Here is a 14066-nt window from a genome sequence, read left to right as displayed (position 1 = left end):
GATCTCGTCGGGTTGCAGTTATTGATTTGCTTCGTTATTCGATAGATCAGTTTGCGAATAAATGCACATATGCCTGACATGCAATTCTTCATATGTTTGCTTAGTAAATGAGATTTATCGTTGCTGTTTCGATTTCGCCGGTATTAACCATACTAGGATATACATTTCGACCGCAACTCTCACAGCTCGAAAATGGAGCTCCCGGAAGAGTGCGCACCAACAATAGTGCAGCTTCACCTTATTAACCTGCAAAAGCCCTCGTTATTGGCCTAGATGTTCGTACATCGATGACCCCTTCAGCGGTCTTCAGTGATGCTACTTGGAAGCCGTACAGGACAGGCCATGAGGTCAAGTTAATCGGCGCCGTATGGGTATATCATTATAATGACAAATTTACAAAGATTCGCGCCTAACACTAAAGCTGCAAATACATACCGTGGTTCGAATAGTTTGTCAGCTGCTGAATTCCTACGTCACATAGTGCATGACTACTGATTGCGACTGCGCGTTTTAATTCGTTGACGCGCACCAAATACGCGTAACTCCACGAGTGTTTTCGCGTTTCGCCTCCATGGACAGCACGCATGGCCGCGGCACGCGGGAATTTCCTACTCTCTCCACACTTTGCACTCGTGCAATGGAATGCCAATATATGATGCGTCTGGAGCAGCTGAGGGATCTTAACTAGTTGCACGACCGGGTTTCCGAAGCGCTTTCAATTATTGCAGCGCGCTGAGAAATTTTCTTGGAAAAGTTGTGAAGTAAGTAATAGAACTGCGCAGTGACGAGTTCCTTTTAGCGCATTGCAAAGTGAAGCTTTTCACGAAGCTCTGGAACGTCTTATTTGAAAAGCAGACAGGAAAAAATATCGACAATAAAAATGGTGGCGTAATGCGATAGATGAGGCCGCCTACAGTCCCGACTTGAAGTTCCGAAACGTAATTGCATCATTTTGCTATAATTGTCTATTTTTCTAATGTGTGATTACGTTACGAGCAAGTTTATAGACCTTTTCACGATCCCGGGAGAAACCGGTTTGACTGGGCTGTGAAGCAGGCGTAGGGGGAGAATCCGCAGCTTTTTCCTGTGCTATGAGCACAGCCCAGTCCCCAGTATGGCAGCGCCCTTTGGCCAGTTTTGAAAAGGTCTATACACAACAGGCATGGCCGACACGTGTCGACACGGTCCAACGTGTGCAGTGACATTCGTTGGGCATGTTTAAACCGTCTTCGCCGTTTGTTTATTTATTTTTGTCACTATTACATGCATTGAGGCGTCATTAATTCGAACTCTCCAGGTTAGAGCTTCCATGCAAGGGTGGAAGAACGGGCTAGTTGGTAGCTGATCGTAGGAATACAAAACAGCGCATTCCTGACACACGGACAAAGGAAGAGACTACAACACAGCGCTGAACTGGCTATTTTATTGCAGAGCAACGCATGTTCGAAAAGTGAGCGGGAATGCATAAGTAACAGCTGCTGACTTTACACGAGACAGAAAGTTGAAAAGACGAAAGATAACAAAGCTGAACATAAGAAAGCGAGACAACAAGCTAGACAAATTAATGGAATGATGATAAAATGGTGAAGTCAATAGGCAAAAACGAATAACAAATAACATTATGCGGTGACACGAAAACAAAATGCAGAAAAAGCCAAAACGGCCGTTAAAAGGAGAATGAAAATTAAAAGCGATAAAAGCCAATAAGGGCGATAAAAGCAGAAAACCTAAAACAACCAACGCCGAAAGGGCATTAAGAGCTAAAATATGTATAATCCGGAATACTGAACATTAAAACTACTCTGTGCATGGCACGTCTAACTCACGTTTCGTTAGCGCAATCGAGGGTATTCTAACGCAATGTTAAGTAAGTAAAACTTGAAATTTCTCCAACCAACACTTTTTTTTCTCCTCCCCCTTCTTCTCCCTCTCGACCATTCCTTTACTTATAGCTGCACGCAGCCCCGCGTCATGCACCCTTGAAGAAGGAGCCGAGCCGGCTCGGAAACGTCGGGTTTTGTAAAATAAAAAAGTGTTGGTTAGAGAAATTTCAAGTTTTACTTAGTTATCAACCCAACCAGACAGGCAAAGCTGTCGAAATGTTTAGCGTTCAACGCAATGTTGTCCCAGCTTTAGATTGTGGGCGGCTTCTATTATTTCGCGTTTGAGCTGATGCGCATTTCTCGCAATGACAGTGCATTTCTGAAGGGAAGGCTGACAGGACGGAAAGGGGAACTTTAGGCAGTGGACACCCAGGCTGCTCTTTACAGTGTTGTACACATTATTTGAGTGTTCCCTGATACGTTCATTGAGGCAGCGCTCGGAGCTTCCAACTGACTCGATTGGACGTTTCTGTCCTTGTCGAAATCAACGCATTCTAAAAGTGCTCTCTTCACTTCGAACTGCGTCTATTGCGAAAACCCTTCCCCGCCCCCTTCCAGTTTATGGTAATGATAGGATTTTAATATTTCGAGAGCTGCATGAGAAAAAAAAAACAACTAATCTTGATCTCCTTGGGCAAGTTCATGGTGCTCCCAGAGTTACAATATAAAAAATATATTCCAAGGTTCGTGCGTTTATATTGTGTTTATATGGCACTTCCAGGTGTGCGACGCAGATAATTTTTCGGTCATGCAAGTGATGCAAATAAACTACGCGTAGAATAAAATGACGCGTATGCATGCTGCTAGACCGTATGTGTGCACTTTTCCTTGTGAACGTGGCTTCTTTACACTGCGCGTGAGCCTGAAACAGTTGTAAAGCCTGTCTCAAATGATTAGAGCACTAACGTTCAAGCGAGCAGCTTTTACATTCGTATCTTTCCTTTTTGTTTCTGTTGCAACTGTCAACCTAATCTTTCCAGCTGTCAACGTTTTTTTTTTTTTTTTTTCTTGTTGCCGGGTTCTCTGAGAGAGGAGCGCCTCGACGCACGGGCTTCTTACAGAGGTCTGGCCACAGTGGTTAGTCACCAGTGAGCGAGCTAGGGTTTATTGAGGGGCTTTAAGCCAGGGTAGCTAGGGCGCCAAACGAGAGAACACACAAAAGACAGACGTGTCGGCGAGGGGGATCCCGGTGCAGTATCACATGTCACCTAACTGCGTCGATCGCGTTCTCACGCTGCGCGCGTCCCTGCACGCAGTGCAAGGCAATACATCTGCGGGCGACCTTGTGTGCATGGTTAGGATTTTCTTCTTTACGTGTTGTTGATATATACGGTGCCCCCTTTTGATGCGTGGTCGTGAACGGCGCTGGGAATGGGAGAGACTGAGCCAGGACGGTGTGGCGCGAACCAATCCCATCTCCCCTTCCCCTGGACGCCAAGAGTGCCGCCACGACTTAGGCCGGCATGACTCGTGTCCAGTATCCCCTCCCCAAGAATACCCCAAATAACTTGGCAGTAGTAGCAGTAGTGAATTAGAGGTTTTTTTTTTTTTTTTTTTTTATATAGCCATTCTGTTTATCCACTTGCGCGCTTTACTGTTCTTTTAATTTGTGAGTAAGTTTAAAGTTGGAAAAGGCAGTAAGCGGGGAAAAAAAGACACATTTTCTGATAACGTGTCAAGAGAAGTTCTTCAGAGCCTACGGACATAAGACTGCATTTCGGCCTGCTTCGTTGGCACAGGTTACAGTATCTATTTAAGCGCAGTGGCGCTTGAATTGGAAATCATCCACCGCCATCACATAAAACATATAGAGCTCTCCATGACGTCATTTGGAGCTTTCCAATTCGCCGAAAGTGATGTCAGGGTTGCTCACTCACCCCTCGGCTGCGCAACATAGCGTAGCACGCAGCTACGCACAAGGAGGACAACCGGGCGAACATCCCCAGACAGTATACGCCACCTTTCAAGGTGTGGACCAGTGTGAACCTCGCCGTACGGCGCGCTAAACTTCTCTGCGGGAACAGTATACCGTGTCGGTTTGCGCAGGGCACACACGCAACCCCTCTCAGCGTTCTCAGGTTCGGGAGGCTCAAGAAGCGAGACGCGGCATGCGGGCGTTGGCTTCCGCCTCGTGGTCGGGCCAGCCGGCGGAAGATCGGGTGTCCCGAGGAGGCCGCTGCAGACCACTCGAGAAACTGCGCGTTTCCGTTCCTCCTTTCAATCCTTCCACCTAGGTGCGGCGAGAGTCACGACGCGTTCCGAAAGTTCAGCGCGCATGTACTGCAGGCAGCGGCAATTTGAATTAAGGCATGAGTACACGGCCTTAATTTGTCTTAACATTAAAAAAACAAAGATCATGGCGTCTTGCCCTATTAAGTCCCGGAGCATCAAGGGACAAGAAATGGAAGCTGTGGCAGATTTGCCTTAATTTGTCTTAACATTAAAAAAAAAAAAAACAAAGATCATGGCGTCTTGCCCTATTAAGTCCTGGAGCATCAAGGGACAAGAAATGGAAGGTGTGGCAGATTTGCCTTAATTTGTCTTAACATTAAAAAAAAAAACAGATCATGGCGTCTTGCCATATTAAGTCCTGGAGCATCAAGGGACAAGAAATGGAAGCTGTGGCAGATTTGCCTTAATTTGTCTTAACATTAAAAAAACAAAGATCATGGCGTCTTGCCCTATTAAGTCCTGGAGCATCAAGGGACAAGAAGTGGAAGCTGTGACAGATTTTCTCTTCTTGGGCTTCAAGATTACCCCGGAAGGAGACTGCAGCCATGAAATTAGGAGACGCCTGCTTCTGGGATAGAGAGCCATGGCTAGCCATGACAGCCTAGTAAAGAGCAGAGACATTAGTCTGTCAACCAAGATCCGTATAACTCGTGCTATGGTCTTTCCAGTTGTGATGTATGGATGCGAGAGTTGGACTGTGAAGAAGGCTGCCCGCCGAAGAATTGACACGTTTGAATTGTGGTGCTGGCGGAGACTCTTGAGAGTTCCTTGGACTGCCAGAAGATCAAATCAGTCCATATTGTCGACCATAAACCCTGACTGCTCATTGATGGGTAAAATTCTAAAGTTAAAGCTCAGCTGCTTTGGTCATCTGATGAGAAGAGAGGAGTCGCTGGAGAAAGATTTAATGTTGGGAAAGGTTGAGGGTCACCGGATATGGGGCAGGCAGCAAACACGATGGTTAGATGGCATCCGCGAGGCGCTTCAGATGAAGTTATGTGATGCTAGGAAGATAGTGAGGGACCGGAAAGCGTGGCGTGATATGGTCCATAGGGTCACGAAGAGTCGGACACGACTGAATGACTGAACTGAACACTCAACCACTTATTACGAGCACGATTGCACGATGCGCATTTTTTTTTTTTTCGGTATGGTTCGCTTCTGCAGGGAGGAATAATGCCTACAAGTCATTTTGAAATTCAGAACTGTAATAACAAAGTTCGTTCAGTGACGAATCTCCCTCATACTGCAGCCAATGCAGCTGCCTCCCCATTTCCCTTTATTCGCACCTCCACCATATCTCCCCCCAGCTTACTTTCTGCCTTAAGTGGGCTTCGTGCCAGCCCTATATCAATGAATAGTGGTCATTCGCGTACGATCGCGCGTACACTGGGAATGAAGCTGAAACGTTATTTTTATTTTGTTAATTAACTACTTTCAGGACGTAAAATCCTCTATCTGTTTCGAGCATATGCCGCATCGAAATGAATTTATTTCCTGGCCGCGGCGGTCGCTTTCGATAGAGGCGAATTAAAAGCAAAGCGCCCATGTGCTGTGCGATGTCAGTGCACGTTCAAGAAACCCATGTGGCCGAAATTTCCAGAGCCTTCCACTACGGCGTTTCTTGTAGCCTGAGTCGTTTTGGGACGTTAAGCACTCTGAAATAAACTATTAAGGCGAAAGTGTTTCCCGGCTGATGGTGAAACCTCGCGTTCGCGAGTTGTGTTCGCGAGATTCCACGATATTTTACGAGATTTTACGAGATCCCAATAGGTTATGAGTCGAAATAATTTCTTCGATCAGGACGTCGCAATAGACCCTGACGTCGACATAATTTCCCCGTTCGGCTCGTTAGGCATAGGCCCTCCAAAAAGCCCCGTAAAGCCACGTACGTGTGAGTCAGTTCAGCCTCGCATGTCGAGGGGTCCTGAGATGCCGATGTCGCCGAAGAAATTAAATTATAACGCGGGCACAAACACGCAAGATAGGTGTAAAAAGAGGCAAAAGGGAAGAACGAGGAAAGGATTTCGCCGTTAGGCTCTTAAGCGAAACTAATTAAGTGTATTCCTGTCATTTTTGTCCGGGGCGATTGAAAAGATTTTCGCTTAGTGCAGTCTGGACGCCAAACATTGTGTTATGTTAGTCTGCTGTTTTCTCGAAGCATCTAGGCACTTGTCCTAGTATATGCGGCGTCAATGTCTGGAAATCAGCTTCGATTAAGCCCCTTCACGCCCAGAAGACCAGCAGCGTCCCGCAAGGCGCCGCTTCTCTTGGCGCCCAATGATCTCTGGTTCCATTCACGTATTATTGTTAATTCAGTGTGGCGAGATATCGAAACGTCGTTTACGCCTTTGTTGCGATAGCTGAAAAACTAAATCGTACCAGAGTCTTTCAACGGCATTGAAGGGCTCTGGTGGTACTTTCACGTTGTTCGATCTTCGGCGCCACAGAATCGTTTACCATTTCTTCAAGACATATGGATTGCAGCATGGAGCCGAGTAGGGTCTACTACATAGAAACAGGGCAATATTTTATGATCTCAAATTCGGATACAAATCGAACTGTTTAGCGACAAGACCGGAATTGTTTTTTTTTTTTTTTCGGGTCATTGTTTCGTTTAGTGCGAAATCACTAATCCGGAGGTTGCAATCTAAAACAAAAACTTTGAGAGCACTGCAGAACCTGCACCATGCGAAAGTTCGGTATTTGCTGCTGTTTCGGCGGTACTGGACGCGTCATTTCTTTTTCTTTTTAGATATTTCTCATTGTTTATTTTATTATTTTTTATTCTTTATTTTTTTGCTTTCCCCAGCGCTCTCCGCTGGACAAGGGGAATTATGGACACGTTCGCAGGAATTCGAACTTGTAGAAAGGAACCTATATACAACTTTTATTATTGGGATGTGTTTCCTGGAAACTGCCTCACTTTTGACAATACGGCCAGTCTACTTTGTGTATTGTGTGTGTGTGTGTGTGTGTGTGTGTGTGTGTGTGTGTGTGTGTGTGTGTGTGTGTGTGTGTGTGTGTGTGTGTGTGTGTGTGTGTGTGTGTGTGTGTGTGTGTGTGTGTGTGTGTGTGTGTGTGTGTGTGTGTGTGTGTGTGTGTGTGTGAGTGCGTGCGTGCGTGCGTGCGTGCGTGCGTGCGTGCGTGCGTGCGTGAAATAAAGGCAATGAGATAAGAAAGTCGGCTCCAGAACGGATATTTAATTGGACACAAATCTCGTTACAGCCACCCATACGAAGGTATAGGCGACAGAAGAGCAAAACAACACTGGCCGCTTTTGCACGATATTAGAGTTATATTTTGTTTCTTTCACGCGTTCAGTAACCCAATTTTGCGGAGCACATCCGCATCCATGCAAGAACTGCCGGAGTTTTACAGCGAAAGCCTTCCTTGGCTCACGGGCTGCGGACGAAAGTTTTGTTTTTAAAACCAATTAAAAACACAACTGCGTCTTTGACTGTCGATTTAACATCGACATATATCCGGAAAGAGCGAGGCAACAGATCCTTACAAATAACAAAAAAATAGTCCCAGTAATGCTCAGGTGGGGTGCCTGTTTTAAATTTTAATTCACACGTCACACTGTTAACTGTAACTGTTGTATTTTCGCATCTGTTTCAATGATTTCGATTCCGGTCGTCATCGCGGCCAGCTACCAAAGTTCGTCACCCCATCCGTACGTTTTACTGCTTACAGGCGTTGGAATTGTCTCTCAACCTGGAAGTTTGGCGCAATCAGGCTGCCAGATTTCACAGTATGAAACCTATGGGGATTCTCGTAGCTGGCACGGCCAAAGATCGATTTTGTCACATTCGGTCAGATGCGGCGCAGCCGGTACAGACCGATCGCTCAAAAGGGGCGGTTGTATATATATTCAACAGCCGCTTTTGGCTGAGCCGCATCGATTACTAACGGTTAGTTCTGAGGAATCGTTATCCAGCGATCGAAACCTCGATCGAACGAGGACCCGTATATATCCGCCGGGTAAAGTTTCCCGATCTCGACGCGGTGGAGCAGTTTGGATTATTTTAACTCGATTTGAAGGAGACAAGTTAAGGTACAACCTAGCCCGGTTAACTTTTTTTTTTACAGTTTATTTCCGCAAGGAGAAAAATTTAGAGCGGCAAGGGGCATCTTGTTTGCTCACTTCATCTAACACGAGCAGTGGGTTCTCTGCCGTAAAAGAACAGGTGCACTCATGCCTCCGTGCGTGTGCAGCGTTCAAGCCATCTGCGGCGGCCTTTTCCGCTCCGACGTACGTCCATGCAGCTGGCTGCCTGCAATCCATGGATGCTGCTCCCGAACTTGCCGCATGTTTGGCGGAGGAGAAAAGTGGCATTGAGCCGCCTATTAGGCGTGTGTATAATGTGCATGCAACATTAGCGAAGCTTTTGCGAGCGCACGTCGTATCGCTCATAAACAACCTACCTGCTTAATGCACATAAACTCCAACCATGCCGATTCAGAAAACGGGGGGACAAATGGTATGCAACCGTTTACTACGAGAATTAATAATTTTTTTATGCTATTTATTTGTTCTTTGTTTCTTGAAATTAAGCTGGTTGTCATGCATGTTCAGTTAGTTTAAGGCAGTGCTTACTGCTTTCGCGCTAAGAAACACCTAAGTCGCTACTGTTGCTGAAAGGCTGTCCGTTTTTCTTTATAGGTCTTAAGAGATGGTTTATTAGCCACACTGACAAAAAATATCGCCGCAGTAAAGAAGGAGACAGGATACACAACGAAGAAAATGTCTGTGATGCACGTATTTGCAAAATTTAGCTTTATTCTTTAACTGGTGAAATGTTTTCAAAATTAACGCTACGGTCACTCCCCCCCCCCCCCCCCCTTATGAAAATAGATGCCTGGCAGACTTTCTTTAGGCGTACCCATTTCAGCTGGAAAACACATTTCCAGCTGAATTTCTAGCGGGATTGCCATTTTCCAGCTGGAAAGAAATGAGATTCCAGTTAAAGTTATTCCAGCTGGAAATTTTTCATCTGGAGCTTGACTGGAGGTGTAAATTTTCCAGCTGGAAACCTTAAAATTACAGCTGGAGATGATTTCCGGTTCCATAATCCAGCAAGAAATAGATGTCATTCCAGCTGGAATTTCTGTTTCCCAGTTGGAAAGCATAGTTTTCCAGCTGGATAATTTGGGTACACGGCTCCACAATTCAACAGGAAAATGAGTGTTTTTTTTCTCTCGCAGTTTCTGAATATATTGGCTAAAAAAACAACAAAACAAAACGCGCATATTATTTGGCGTGTATTATATTGCTGTATGCACTCCTAAAGTCGGACTTGATTGTCAATGAAATTTCATACATTGTGCTGTGAGGTATATAACGTTCCGGAGGATGCTCTTAATTTGCTTTTATCGCTGGCTGGGAAGGCAGAAAGGCGGAGCAAAAGGTGGCGAAGCGTATACGGCCAGGCTTCCCTTGTCAATCAATAGAGACTCGCCGTTGGTTGCACGTATTATGCGATGGAGAAACTGCAGTCATTGCTAGACGTTCCTCCTTCCTTCCCTTTGGTTTTCTGTGGCTTCTCTCATTCACGTATCATAATGAGTACCTGATTTCCTCTTGAATTTCCTGCTTAACAGCTTGCGAGGATCTCGGTTCTGTCACTCTTGATGCATTAGGGGGCTCACTTACTATTGCTTTCTTCGCCGTTAGATCACGTTCTATGCGTGGCACTAGCGCAATAAAAGAACGTCCGCCGCTAGGTGCTGGCGGCCTCAGTCAGGAGAACGCTAGCGCACGTGTCGAGTACACCGACCGTTCATCCCATCCTTTATGCCTCCCTTTCTCAGCCTCGCCGACACCTAATGAACGTAAGCATTTTCCGCACAGGCACGCGCCAGTATCTGTTTCCGCGTGCGGTTCACACGCTACAGCTGCGTTGGCGGCGTAGTTATTGCATTATTTTCTCTTCTCTTTAACAGCTGTTGTAACCTGCACAGCGGTAAGCAGATCAAACGCATCCGCCTGCCAGCGCTGGCTGGCGCCGACACGTGCCTGAGTTTGCTCACCTCGCCGACAGGTGATACGCATAAAGAAAGGACATGCACTGTCTGCTATGCGCAGCAGACAGAGAGGGAAGGAGCAGTTTGGCCTAACTCGCATCGCATTTTATTTGGCGCACTGTGGTTCGAGTTGCTACTAGCGCAGTCAGTATTCAGCTACACTACTACTATTATAATACTACTATACTACGCTACCGCTGCTAGTACTTATAACTTCTTAGATATCAAGTATACACACATACTACTGCCACGGATACTACTACTACTACTATATTTTCTAGACATTATACCTATCCATTCCTACCTACTTAGTGGCGTAGAGAGAAATATTTTTCTGGGGGCGTTATAAGCCTCGACTATAAAGAAAAGGTGGGCGAAAAAAAAAAAAGGCCAAAAGCAGGGGGCAATACCAGGGCCGGATTAACTGTGATCTGAGAGGCCCCCTATAACCCCCCCCCCCCCCCTACCCCGCCCCCTTTTGTGGTGTCTGAGACAATTGACGCATTTTAGAATTTCCTACAGAGAACACACGCCATATTTAGTCAAAGAAACGGCAGACTTCGTATGAATATCTCCTGAGCATATATTTTCCCGCAGAGCACAGGGACAGACTGACATGTAGGCTGAGCTAGTCTAGGAAATGAAAGTACACACAACATCCTCCCTCAAAAACCACAACGCGCATTTGTGAAAAATAAATTTGAAATTTCTCGATGGGTTATTTTCTTGACTGATTTGATAGCGCAGGACGATTAGCTGCGTGTCAGCACAGACGAAGAGATGGGTCTTGTTCATAAGCTGTTCGCAAATTCTCACCGTAAATATGCTAAAAATAGCCTAATAATTTTGTGAATTCATCCACCAAGACGAATGGAAGCTCTCCTAAAAGGCAATGTTTCTATAGAAATTGCTATATTATGTTGTATATGCTGACATAATGTTGTATATGCTGACTACAGCAAATGGTGTTTACTAATCGAAACACTGTCATAATGCAAGGAGCTAAATTTTATCTAGGTGGTGACGCGCGTAGAAAATGACATCGTTACTGAACTGGCCAAAAACATTATAGTTTTAACCCGCTCAAATATACAGTACTATATCTACATTTATACAGTTAGGCCGCATTTTCAGTTAGACAGTATATTAACATTTTGCACAAAACTTCCAGTTTTAAAACAGAAAGAAGCATTTTTGGATATATCACACGTCTTTTCTGCTTTACAATTACAGAATACATTTCCATTTTATGAGATATAGAGCTCGTTCTACCAAGAAGCAGCCGCCGCCGTAGACGGCGGTCGGAAAAAATATGGTGAGCACTGAAATTTGAGTGGATACTTAAACTTCGCCTTTAAGTGTATTATGAGACAGCGTAATGGCGCCTATTTACCGGCTCCTCATGGAGATCCTCATTTCGCGTACATGTGCTATCGGGTCTACAAGGCGGAGCTTAAGCGTCCTCGTAATTTGTTTTGAGGAAACATTGCATATTTACACAACGAAGAGAATATGAGTTTAAATATTTCACAGGATTTAACATTTAAATGACACATGAATTCGTGTAACATGTCTGCTTTTTCGACTTTTAAGCAAGTGAATAAAGGTATATACGTTTCTACAAGAGTTTTCAAGTCCTTCTCTGGGTGAGTTTCCTGATGACATCTTCAACGTTGACCCGCCTGAGAATCTCATCTCTCTATTCACAGCAGCGTCTAATTACCGAGGCAGCTGTCAGCTATGAGCGGTCGTATCTCAAACTAGTAAGTCATTGCTTTTGTCACAGGTTTGATTGCTTACGCTTAGATTAAAAAAACACACAATGACCTCAACAGCAGTAATGACAGAGGCCATTTGGTTTGCCAGCTCTTACGAGATGACTCCCAACTGAAAGCCAGCTAAAACCCGTTGAATCCACTCGACCACCAACTGGGACCAGCTGACTTCCAGCTGGTAGGCACCACGAACCAGGTAATGCCAGTTGAATGCCAGCTGGGACCAGCTGACACCAGTTAGAACCGCAGGTAAAACGTTTGGATTTTTCCCTTTATTTATGCGAGTACAAAGTTTCGTTTTTGCCTGGCTTAATACGAGGCGGGCTTTGGGATTAAGCGTACGATACGACGAACAGCTTTTCAGGCATTAGACATTGCAATACATGAGGTTTATTTTAACCATGAGAAATCAGGAAGGTGATGACTTGGCTATTTTTCGAACCAAGCCTCGAAATCCTCCGTTGAACCCTTAGAACCCTGGATAATCCGGCCCTGGGCAACGCAGCGCTCAGAAAATTTCAGGAGGTGTTTTGACGCCGAAAAACTCTCCCCCCCCCCCCCCTCCCCCTCCCCCTGGTTACTCCTCTGTACCTACTACTGCTACCTTACCTACAGTACTACTCCTACGTACTATTAAAATTACTTATACCGGGACTAATTACTTCTACCAGGGTAGGCTAAAGTGAAGAATTAGGGAACAGCTCGTCGTTAACTTAAATAAGTGCACACTGAGGCCTGCGAACTGAGTCGCCTACTTTGGTTACCTGCTCACATGCGGTATCGCTGGCAACGAATACGCCGCTGCAAAACTACTACCTCACGATTCATCAGTGAGAATTCCAATTCCATTCTCACGAAGAGATGCAGCAAGACCTGGGGCTGCTGAATCCTGACGGTCGCAGCGCTTTCTGTGGTGTGATCCGGAACATCAATACCGACTTTTGCATTGAATCATACCCAACTTGTGTCTTTCGGATTCCACAAAAGCAGATGCCATCGTAACTGCCAGCGCCGAATTCGCTTGAATGAGACGCGCGCAAATTACTTCATACACAACATCGATATATCCCTCTGTGCTCTGCATGTGAAGATTTCGAACATTTGCTCCTGCCAAATGTTTATCGCACACCGCAGGGCATTAATTTAGGATTAGTTCAAGACACACGTTTTGAACAAGTCTCTGATGCAATGGGGCTTCGGCTGTGCGAGCTTCAAAAGCCCCAGTGACGTCCCTTAAAGACAATCCTTTGAAACTGATCTGTGTGTGATTATGTGTGTGTCACCGTTTTCTTTCCTTCATTTTCTTCTTCCCCTTCCCTGCTGTGATTAAGATTTTAAGCGGGAAGCCTACATGTGCAGGCATATTTGAGAGTTAATTGTGTGACATTTACGCACCGCTAAACTATCTGTCCCGAGTTTCAAACAGCTTTTATTTGACATATGCACGCGTATTCCCATGACACCTTTTCTCGGCGCCCGAGTGGGAGCGGCAGGTGAATATAGTGCGTCGTTGTGCGACGCGCTTTTGTAGGCGTGGCTAGCGCTAAAATGACAACTAATAGTAATAGCTAAGATCGTAACTGGGTAACCTTAGTTAACCAGCTTGCTAGTTAACATAGCTGAGATTCATTCTGATGCATCTGAAAAATGCCGAAAGATGCGGTCTTGCAACTCAGATACCATTTTTAAGTATTGGGGAAAGTCTTACATGAAAAAAATTAGTTGTGGTTTAACTCTGGTTAACCCTAGAGTAGGCAATTATATCGCTATTTTTTAATGCCGCACGTGACCTAGACTTGATCGTGACGCCAGCCATCTCTCGGCTGCTGAAACCGAAACTGGCGAGAAAAGAAATTTCAATTAAAAATTATTTAGCTGTCGTAGGCAAAATCTGCGTTGTGAACCATAATAGGAATTTTTTACTCATCATTAACGAAAAGAAAAATGCCGACAAAATTTGGTGTCTATAGTCCTTTAACATTGCATTTTAATTTGAAAACTGCGCATCATCATCAACAGCGGCAATAAAAAATATGACCTATCGTCTTTTCGTCCTTCTTACACTGTATCTCTCATGCAAAGCCGGGAAGAAAAACACGTCATCTGTGCCGTTAATAGAGCTGGTTAAGCCTAATCTTGAGCGTGG

At 45.2% G+C, this 14066-nt stretch overlaps 1 protein-coding gene across 3 annotated transcripts in view; it reads left to right on the top strand.

Moving 5' to 3' along the window:
* The window catches only part of Tdh (L-threonine dehydrogenase), an 83355-nt gene that overhangs the window by 21423 nt on the left and 47866 nt on the right, over positions 1–14066 (top strand). The gene's annotated exons all lie outside the window — the stretch shown is intronic.

The sequence above is a fragment of the Amblyomma maculatum genome, chromosome 9 (assembly GCF_055883805.1).
Source record: "Amblyomma maculatum isolate TAMU_Amacu chromosome 9, ASM5588380v1, whole genome shotgun sequence".
NCBI classification, from domain to species: domain Eukaryota; kingdom Metazoa; phylum Arthropoda; class Arachnida; order Ixodida; family Ixodidae; genus Amblyomma; species Amblyomma maculatum.
This window is presented reverse-complemented; position numbering and strand designations above follow the sequence as displayed.